We start from the raw sequence: 9724 nt of genomic DNA on the forward strand, positions 1-9724 counted from the left end.
GTGGTAGGCCACGGCGAGAATCGAACTCGTGATCTCCTGTTTATAAGACAGGCGCTTTTACCACTAAGTCCCGCGGCCCTAAACCGGTTCCTATTCTAATTACCATATAAAATCAAATTAAAGATAAAGAAAGAAAGGTGGTAGGCCACGGCGAGAATCGAACTCGTGATCTCCTGTTTATAAGACAGGCGCTTTTACCACTAAGTCCCGCGGCCCTAAACCGGTTCCTATTCTAATTACCATATAAAATCAAATTAAAGATAAAGAAAGAAAGGTGGTAGGCCACGGCGAGAATCGAACTCGTGATCTCCTGTTTATAAGACAGGCGCTTTTACCACTAAGTCCCGCGGCCCTAAACCGGTTCCTATTCTAATTACCATATAAAATCAAATTAAAGATAAAGAAAGAAAGGTGGTAGGCCACGGCGAGAATCGAACTCGTGATCTCCTGTTTATAAGACAGGCGCTTTTACCACTAAGTCCCGCGGCCCTAAACCGGTTCCTATTCTAATTACCATATAAAATCAAATTAAAGATAAAGAAAGAAAGGTGGTAGGCCACGGCGAGAATCGAACTCGTGATCTCCTGTTTATAAGACAGGCGCTTTTACCACTAAGTCCCGCGGCCCTAAACCGGTTCCTATTCTAATTACCATATAAAATCAAATTAAAGATAAAGAAAGAAAGGTGGTAGGCCACGGCGAGAATCGAAATCGTGATCTCCTGTTTATAAGACAGGCGCTTTTACCACTAAGTCCCGCGGCCCTAAACCGGTTCCTATTCTAATTACCATATAAAATCAAATTAAAGATAAAGAAAGAAAGGTGGTAGGCCACGGCGAGAATCGAACTCGTGATCTCCTGTTTACAAGACAGGCGCTTTTACCACTAAGTCCCGCGGCCCTAAACCGGTTCCTATTCTAATTACCATATAAAATCAAATTAAAGATAAAGAAAGAAAGGTGGTAGGCCACGGCGAGAATCGAACTCGTGATCTCCTGTTTATAAGACAGGCGCTTTTACCACTAAGTCCCGCGGCCCTAAACCGGTTCCTATTCTAATTACCATATAAAATCAAATTAAAGATAAAGAAAGAAAGGTGGTAGGCCACGGCGAGAATCGAACTCGTGATCTCCTGTTTATAAGACAGGCGCTTTTACCACTAAGTCCCGCGGCCCTAAACCGGTTCCTATTCTAATTACCATATAAAATCAAATTAAAGATAAAGAAAGAAAGGTGGTAGGCCACGGCGAGAATCGAACTCGTGATCTCCTGTTTATAAGACAGGCGCTTTTACCACTAAGTCCCGCGGCCCTAAACCGGTTCCTATTCTAATTACCATATAAAATCAAATTAAAGATAAAGAAAGAAAGGTGGTAGGCCACGGCGAGAATCGAACTCGTGATCTCCTGTTTACAAGACAGGCGCTTTTACCACTAAGTCCCGCGGCCCTAAACCGGTTCCTATTCTAATTACCATATAAAATCAAATTAAAGATAAAGAAAGAAAGGTGGTAGGCCACGGCGAGAATCGAACTCGTGATCTCCTGTTTATAAGACAGGCGCTTTTACCACTAAGTCCCGCGGCCCTAAACGGGTTCCTATTCTAATTACCATATAAAATCAAATTAAAGATAAAGAAAGAAAGGTGGTAGGCCACGGCGAGAATCGAACTCGTGATCTCCTGTTTATAAGACAGGCGCTTTTACCACTAAGTCCCGCGGCCCTAAATCGGTTCCTATTCTAATTACCATATAAAATCAAATTAAAGATAAAGAAAGAAAGGTGGTAGGCCACGGCGAGAATCGAACTCGTGATCTCCTGTTTATAAGACAGGCGCTTTTACCACTAAGTCCCGCGGCCCTAAACCGGTTCCTATTCTAATTACCATATAAAATCAAATTAAAGATAAAGAAAGAAAGGTGGTAGGCCACGGCGAGAATCGAACTCGTGATCTCCTGTTTACAAGACAGGCGCTTTTACCACTAAGTCCCGCGGCCCTAAACCGGTTCCTATTCTAATTACCATATAAAATCAAATTAAAGATAAAGAAAGAAAGGTGGTAGGCCACGGCGAGAATCGAACTCGTGATCTCCTGTTTATAAGACAGGCGCTTTTACCACTAAGTCCCGCGGCCCTAAACCGGTTCCTATTCTAATTACCATATAAAATCAAATTAAAGATAAAGAAAGAAAGGTGGTAGGCCACGGCGAGAATCGAACTCGTGATCTCCTGTTTACAAGACAGGCGCTTTTACCACTAAGTCCCGCGGCCCTAAACCGGTTCCTATTCTAATTACCATATAAAATCAAATTAAAGATAAAGAAAGAAAGGTGGTAGGCCACGGCGAGAATCGAACTCGTGATCTCCTGTTTATAAGACAGGCGCTTTTACCACTAAGTCCCGCGGCCCTAAACCGGTTCCTATTCTAATTACCATATAAAATCAAATTAAAGATAAAGAAAGAAAGGTGGTAGGCCACGGCGAGAATCGAACTCGTGATCTCCTGTTTATAAGACAGGCGCTTTTACCACTAAGTCCCGCGGCCCTAAACCGGTTCCTATTCTAATTACCATATAAAATCAAATTAAAGATAAAGAAAGAAAGGTGGTAGGCCACGGCGAGAATCGAACTCGTGATCTCCTGTTTATAAGACAGGCGCTTTTACCACTAAGTCCCGCGGCCCTAAACCGGTTCCTATTCTAATTACCATATAAAATCAAATTAAAGATAAAGAAAGAAAGGTGGTAGGCCACGGCAAGAATCGAACTCGTGATCTCCTGTTTATAAGACAGGCGCTTTTACCACTAAGTCCCGCGGCCCTAAACCGGTTCCTATTCTAATTACCATATAAAATCAAATTAAAGATAAAGAAAGAAAGGTGGTAGGCCACGGCGAGAATCGAACTCGTGATCTCCTGTTTATAAGACAGGCGCTTTTACCACTAAGTCCCGCGGCCCTAAACCGGTTCCTATTCTAATTACCATATAAAATCAAATTAAAGATAAAGAAAGAAAGGTGGTAGGCCACGGCGAGAATCGAACTCGTGATCTCCTGTTTATAAGACAGGCGCTTTTACCACTAAGTCCCGCGGCCCTAAACCGGTTCCTATTCTAATTACCATATAAAATCAAATTAAAGATAAAGAAAGAAAGGTGGTAGGCCACGGCGAGAATCGAACTCGTGATCTCCTGTTTATAAGACAGGCGCTTTTACCACTAAGTCCCGCGGCCCTAAACCGGTTCCTATTCTAATTACCATATAAAATCAAATTAAAGATAAAGAAAGAAAGGTGGTAGGCCACGGTGAGAATCGAACTCGTGATCTCCTGTTTATAAGACAGGCGCTTTTACCACTAAGTCCCGCGGCCCTAAACCGGTTCCTATTCTAATTACCATATAAAATCAAATTAAAGATAAAGAAAGAAAGGTGGTAGGCCACGGCGAGAATCGAACTCGTGATCTCCTGTTTACAAGACAGGCGCTTTTACCACTAAGTCCCGCGGCCCTAAACCGGTTCCTATTCTAATTACCATATAAAATCAAATTAAAGATAAAGAAAGAAAGGTGGTAGGCCACGGCGAGAATCGAACTCGTGATCTCCTGTTTATAAGACAGGCGCTTTTACCACTAAGTCCCGCGGCCCTAAACCGGTTCCTATTCTAATTACCATATAAAATCAAATTAAAGATAAAGAAAGAAAGGTGGTAGGCCACGGCGAGAATCGAACTCGTGATCTCCTGTTTATAAGACAGGCGCTTTTACCACTAAGTCCCGCGGCCCTAAACCGGTTCCTATTCTAATTACCATATAAAATCAAATTAAAGATAAAGAAAGAAAGGTGGTAGGCCACGGCGAGAATCGAACTCGTGATCTCCTGTTTATAAGACAGGCGCTTTTACCACTAAGTCCCGCGGCCCTAAACCGGTTCCTATTCTAATTACCATATAAAATCAAATTAAAGATAAAGAAAGAAAGGTGGTAGGCCACGGCGAGAATCGAACTCGTGATCTCCTGTTTATAAGACAGGCGCTTTTACCACTAAGTCCCGCGGCCCTAAACCGGTTCCTATTCTAATTACCATATAAAATCAAATTAAAGATAAAGAAAGAAAGGTGGTAGGCCACGGCGAGAATCGAACTCGTGATCTCCTGTTTATAAGACAGGCGCTTTTACCACTAAGTCCCGCGGCCCTAAACCGGTTCCTATTCTAATTACCATATAAAATCAAATTAAAGATAAAGAAAGAAAGGTGGTAGGCCACGGCGAGAATCGAACTCGTGATCTCCTGTTTATAAGACAGGCGCTTTTACCACTAAGTCCCGCGGCCCTAAACCGGTTCCTATTCTAATTACCATATAAAATCAAATTAAAGATAAAGAAAGAAAGGTGGTAGGCCACGGCGAGAATCGAACTCGTGATCTCCTGTTTATAAGACAGGCGCTTTTACCACTAAGTCCCGCGGCCCTAAACCGGTTCCTATTCTAATTACCATATAAAATCAAATTAAAGATAAAGAAAGAAAGGTGGTAGGCCACGGCGAGAATCGAACTCGTGATCTCCTGTTTACAAGACAGGCGCTTTTACCACTAAGTCCCGCGGCCCTAAACCGGTTCCTATTCTAATTACCATATAAAATCAAATTAAAGATAAAGAAAGAAAGGTGGTAGGCCACGGCGAGAATCGAACTCGTGATCTCCTGTTTATAAGACAGGCGCTTTTACCACTAAGTCCCGCGGCCCTAAACCGGTTCCTATTCTAATTACCATATAAAATCAAATTAAAGATAAAGAAAGAAAGGTGGTAGGCCACGGCGAGAATCGAACTCGTGATCTCCTGTTTACAAGACAGGCGCTTTTACCACTAAGTCCCGCGGCCCTAAACCGGTTCGTATTCTAATTACCATATAAAATCAAATTAAAGATAAAGAAAGAAAGGTGGTAGGCCACGGCGAGAATCGAACTCGTGATCTCCTGTTTATAAGACAGGCGCTTTTACCACTAAGTCCCGCGGCCCTAAACCGGTTCCTATTCTAATTACCATATAAAATCAAATTAAAGATAAAGAAAGAAAGGTGGTAGGCCACGGCGAGAATCGAACTCGTGATCTCCTGTTTATAAGACAGGCGCTTTTACCACTAAGTCCCGCGGCCCTAAACCGGTTCCTATTCTAATTACCATATAAAATCAAATTAAAGATAAAGAAAGAAAGGTGGTAGGCCACGGCGAGAATCGAACTCGTGATCTCCTGTTTATAAGACAGGCGCTTTTACCACTAAGTCCCGCGGCCCTAAACCGGTTCGTATTCTAATTACCATATAAAATCAAATTAAAGATAAAGAAAGAAAGGTGGTAGGCCACGGCGAGAATCGAACTCGTGATCTCCTGTTTACAAGACAGGCGCTTTTACCACTAAGTCCCGCGGCCCTAAACCGGTTCCTATTCTAATTACCATATAAAATCAAATTAAAGATAAAGAAAGAAAGGTGGTAGGCCACGGCGAGAATCGAACTCGTGATCTCCTGTTTATAAGACAGGCGCTTTTACCACTAAGTCCCGCGGCCCTAAACCGGTTCCTATTCTAATTACCATATAAAATCAAATTAAAGATAAAGAAAGAAAGGTGGTAGGCCACGGCGAGAATCGAACTCGTGATCTCCTGTTTATAAGACAGGCGCTTTTACCACTAAGTCCCGCGGCCCTAAACCGGTTCCTATTCTAATTACCATATAAAATCAAATTAAAGATAAAGAAAGAAAGGTGGTAGGCCACGGCGAGAATCGAACTCGTGATCTCCTGTTTATAAGACAGGCGCTTTTACCACTAAGTCCCGCGGCCCTAAACCGGATCCTATTCTAATTACCATATAAAATCAAATTAAAGATAAAGAAAGAAAGGTGGTAGGCCACGGCGAGAATCGAACTCGTGATCTCCTGTTTACAAGACAGGCGCTTTTACCACTAAGTCCCGCGGCCCTAAACCAGTTCCTATTCTAATTACCATATAAAATCAAATTAAAGATAAAGAAAGAAAGGTGGTAGGCCACGGCGAGAATCGAACTCGTGATCTCCTGTTTACAAGACAGGCGCTTTTACCACTAAGTCCCGCGGCCCTAAACCGGTTCCTATTCTAATTACCATATAAAATCAAATTAAAGATAAAGAAAGAAAGGTGGTAGGCCACGGCGAGAATCGAACTCGTGATCTCCTGTTTATAAGACAGGCGCTTTTACCACTAAGTCCCGCGGCCCTAAACCGGTTCCTATTCTAATTACCATATAAAATCAAATTAAAGATAAAGAAAGAAAGGTGGTAGGCCACGGCGAGAATCGAACTCGTGATCTCCTGTTTATAAGACAGGCGCTTTTACCACTAAGTCCCGCGGCCCTAAACCGGTTCCTATTCTAATTACCATATAAAATCAAATTAAAGATAAAGAAAGAAAGGTGGTAGGCCACGGCGAGAATCGAACTCGTGATCTCCTGTTTACAAGACAGGCGCTTTTACCACTAAGTCCCGCGGCCCTAAACCGGTTCCTATTCTAATTACCATATAAAATCAAATTAAAGATAAAGAAAGAAAGGTGGTAGGCCACGGCGAGAATCGAACTCGTGATCTCCTGTTTATAAGACAGGCGCTTTTACCACTAAGTCCCGCGGCCCTAAACCGGTTCCTATTCTAATTACCATATAAAATCAAATTAAAGATAAAGAAAGAAAGGTGGTAGGCCACGGCGAGAATCGAACTCGTGATCTCCTGTTTATAAGACAGGCGCTTTTACCACTAAGTCCCGCGGCCCTAAACCGGTTCCTATTCTAATTACCATATAAAATCAAATTAAAGATAAAGAAAGAAAGGTGGTAGGCCACGGCGAGAATCGAACTCGTGATCTCCTGTTTATAAGACAGGCGCTTTTACCACTAAGTCCCGCGGCCCTAAACCGGTTCCTATTCTAATTACCATATAAAATCAAATTAAAGATAAAGAAAGAAAGGTGGTAGGCCACGGCGAGAATCGAACTCGTGATCTCCTGTTTATAAGACAGGCGCTTTTACCACTAAGTCCCGCGGCCCTAAACCGGTTCCTATTCTAATTACCATATAAAATCAAATTAAAGATAAAGAAAGAAAGGTGGTAGGCCACGGCGAGAATCGAACTCGTGATCTCCTGTTTATAAGACAGGCGCTTTTACCACTAAGTCCCGCGGCCCTAAACCGGTTCCTATTCTAATTACCATATAAAATCAAATTAAAGATAAAGAAAGAAAGGTGGTAGGCCACGGCGAGAATCGAACTCGTGATCTCCTGTTTACAAGACAGGCGCTTTTACCACTAAGTCCCGCGGCCCTAAACCGGTTCCTATTCTAATTACCATATAAAATCAAATTAAAGATAAAGAAAGAAAGGTGGTAGGCCACGGCGAGAATCGAACTCGTGATCTCCTGTTTATAAGACAGGCGCTTTTACCACTAAGTCCCGCGGCCCTAAACCGGTTCCTATTCTAATTACCATATAAAATCAAATTAAAGATAAAGAAAGAAAGGTGGTAGGCCACGGCGAGAATCGAACTCGTGATCTCCTGTTTATAAGACAGGCGCTTTTACCACTAAGTCCCGCGGCCCTAAACCGGTTCCTATTCTAATTACCATATAAAATCAAATTAAAGATAAAGAAAGAAAGGTGGTAGGCCACGGCGAGAATCGAACTCGTGATCTCCTGTTTATAAGACAGGCGCTTTTACCACTAAGTCCCGCGGCCCTAAACCGGTTCCTATTCTAATTACCATATAAAATCAAATTAAAGATAAAGAAAGAAAGGTGGTAGGCCACGGCGAGAATCGAACTCGTGATCTCCTGTTTATAAGACAGGCGCTTTTACCACTAAGTCCCGCGGCCCTAAACCGGTTCCTATTCTAATTACCATATAAAATCAAATTAAAGATAAAGAAAGAAAGGTGGTAGGCCACGGCGAGAATCGAACTCGTGATCTCCTGTTTATAAGACAGGCGCTTTTACCACTAAGTCCCGCGGCCCTAAACCGGTTCCTATTCTAATTACCATATAAAATCAAATTAAAGATAAAGAAAGAAAGGTGGTAGGCCACGGCGAGAATCGAACTCGTGATCTCCTGTTTACAAGACAGGCGCTTTTACCACTAAGTCCCGCGGCCCTAAACCGGTTCCTATTCTAATTACCATATAAAATCAAATTAAAGATAAAGAAAGAAAGGTGGTAGGCCACGGCGAGAATCGAACTCGTGATCTCCTGTTTATAAGACAGGCGCTTTTACCACTAAGTCCCGCGGCCCTAAACCGGTTCCTATTCTAATTACCATATAAAATCAAATTAAAGATAAAGAAAGAAAGGTGGTAGGCCACGGCGAGAATCGAACTCGTGATCTCCTGTTTACAAGACAGGCGCTTTTACCACTAAGTCCCGCGGCCCTAAACCGGTTCGTATTCTAATTACCATATAAAATCAAATTAAAGATAAAGAAAGAAAGGTGGTAGGCCACGGCGAGAATCGAACTCGTGATCTCCTGTTTATAAGACAGGCGCTTTTACCACTAAGTCCCGCGGCCCTAAACCGGTTCCTATTCTAATTACCATATAAAATCAAATTAAAGATAAAGAAAGAAAGGTGGTAGGCCACGGCGAGAATCGAACTCGTGATCTCCTGTTTATAAGACAGGCGCTTTTACCACTAAGTCCCGCGGCCCTAAACCGGTTCCTATTCTAATTACCATATAAAATCAAATTAAAGATAAAGAAAGAAAGGTGGTAGGCCACGGCGAGAATCGAACTCGTGATCTCCTGTTTATAAGACAGGCGCTTTTACCACTAAGTCCCGCGGCCCTAAACCGGTTCCTATTCTAATTACCATATAAAATCAAATTAAAGATAAAGAAAGAAAGGTGGTAGGCCACGGCGAGAATCGAACTCGTGATCTCCTGTTTACAAGACAGGCGCTTTTACCACTAAGTCCCGCGGCCCTAAACCGGTTCCTATTCTAATTACCATATAAAATCAAATTAAAGATAAAGAAAGAAAGGTGGTAGGCCACGGCGAGAATCGAACTCGTGATCTCCTGTTTATAAGACAGGCGCTTTTACCACTAAGTCCCGCGGCCCTAAACCGGTTCCTATTCTAATTACCATATAAAATCAAATTAAAGATAAAGAAAGAAAGGTGGTAGGCCACGGCGAGAATCGAACTCGTGATCTCCTGTTTATAAGACAGGCGCTTTTACCACTAAGTCCCGCGGCCCTAAACCGGTTCCTATTCTAATTACCATATAAAATCAAATTAAAGATAAAGAAAGAAAGGTGGTAGGCCACGGCGAGAATCGAACTCGTGATCTCCTGTTTATAAGACAGGCGCTTTTACCACTAAGTCCCGCGGCCCTAAACCGGATCCTATTCTAATTACCATATAAAATCAAATTAAAGATAAAGAAAGAAAGGTGGTAGGCCACGGCGAGAATCGAACTCGTGATCTCCTGTTTACAAGACAGGCGCTTTTACCACTAAGTCCCGCGGCCCTAAACCAGTTCCTATTCTAATTACCATATAAAATCAAATTAAAGATAAAGAAAGAAAGGTGGTAGGCCACGGCGAGAATCGAACTCGTGATCTCCTGTTTACAAGACAGGCGCTTTTACCACTAAGTCCCGCGGCCCTAAACCGGTTCCTATTCTAATTACCATATAAAATCAAATTAAAGATAAAGAAAGA

The sequence above is a fragment of the Leiobunum rupestre genome, chromosome 3 (genome assembly GCF_980474605.1).
Source record: "Leiobunum rupestre chromosome 3, qqLeiRupe1.1.hap1, whole genome shotgun sequence".
Classification (NCBI taxonomy): domain Eukaryota; kingdom Metazoa; phylum Arthropoda; class Arachnida; order Opiliones; family Sclerosomatidae; genus Leiobunum; species Leiobunum rupestre.